A 1,251-nucleotide genomic window follows, 5' to 3' on the forward strand; every position below is an offset into this window, starting at 1 on the left:
TTTATTTCCTTTTAATGAATTTTTGTGCCTCTTTTTCCCTTTGTTCAATTTTGCTTTTTAAAATGTTTTCCTCTTTGGCTTTTGTTTTTATTTGCCATTTGGGCTACTCTGTTTCAAACAAAAATATATATTATTTTATTTTTCTCACTTTCATGCTTTGGTAGTATTTCAGCACTCATCCATTGGCAAATGTAAGTCACACATTTTTCTACCACCTTCCCTCCCCTCCCCCATCCCCTTGGTGGCAAACAGTTTGGTAAAGGTTGTACAAATATTTCAAATCATTCCCTAATTGATAAATTGTCAAAGGACATGAATAGCCAGTTTTCAAATAAAGAAATTAAAGCTATATGTAATCATATGAGAAATGCTCCAAATCATGACTGATTAGAAAAATTCAAATTGGTCAGAGCCAGCAAGCCCAGGACTGAGCCTCCATCCGTGGGCACTCCAGAGCTGCATACCCAGAGGTCCCTGCCTAGTACACTGCACCCAACTCCAACCTGCTCCTTGCACCATGTACAACAACTCCAGCATCATCACCATGAGGGAGGTGGTGCAGCCACTCTAGCTCAAGGCTGGCTTGACTGCATGAAGGTTTCTTAAGTTGCTGCCAATCTGAAACAGTTTTGCTTGCATAATGCCCCAAAATGATCCCCTGCTGACAGAGGTTTCCTTCAGTTCTAATCCTTTCTGGCCCCAGAAAGTCTGTTCATTCCTGTAGTACAATGATCTTAGACTACTTGGGAGGGATCTTTGAATCCAATCTTCATTTGTGGATCTGTGATATGAATTGGACCTATTGAAAGGAGAGAATTCTGAAGTCTGCACAAAAGTTTAATCTGTATCTATATCTATATATCTATATATTTTTATCTATCTATCTATCTATCTATATGCATAACAATGTGCCAAGTTAAACATCCAAATTTTAACTTGTGTCAGACTTTTTCATCTACCTCTACATATTTTTGTTGATTTCTGTTCTGTTCACTGGAAAGAATATAATAAAGCATTCAGATGAAAATCACAAAAAAATACAAATTAAAGCAACTATGAAGCATCAACTCTCACCTATCATATTGGCCAAGATGAGAAAAAGGGAAAATGATGGATGTAGGAGAGGTTGTGGGAGGATTGGGAAACTGATGATGGAGTTGTGAATGGATTCAACAATTCTAGAGAGCAATATGGAACTATGCCCAAAGAACAATAAAAATGTTCTTTCCCTTTGGCCCAAGAATTCTACTC

General features: G+C 37.6%; 1 pseudogene; it reads left to right on the forward strand.

Moving 5' to 3' along the window:
* The first annotated feature begins 517 nt into the window (after positions 1 to 517).
* Positions 518 to 724, forward strand: LOC141520310 (guanine nucleotide-binding protein G(I)/G(S)/G(O) subunit gamma-5 pseudogene; annotated as a pseudogene).
* The last annotated feature ends 527 nt before the right edge of the window (positions 725 to 1,251 follow it).

The sequence above is a fragment of the Macrotis lagotis genome, chromosome 4 (genome assembly GCF_037893015.1).
Source record: "Macrotis lagotis isolate mMagLag1 chromosome 4, bilby.v1.9.chrom.fasta, whole genome shotgun sequence".
NCBI lineage: Eukaryota > Metazoa > Chordata > Mammalia > Peramelemorphia > Peramelidae > Macrotis > Macrotis lagotis.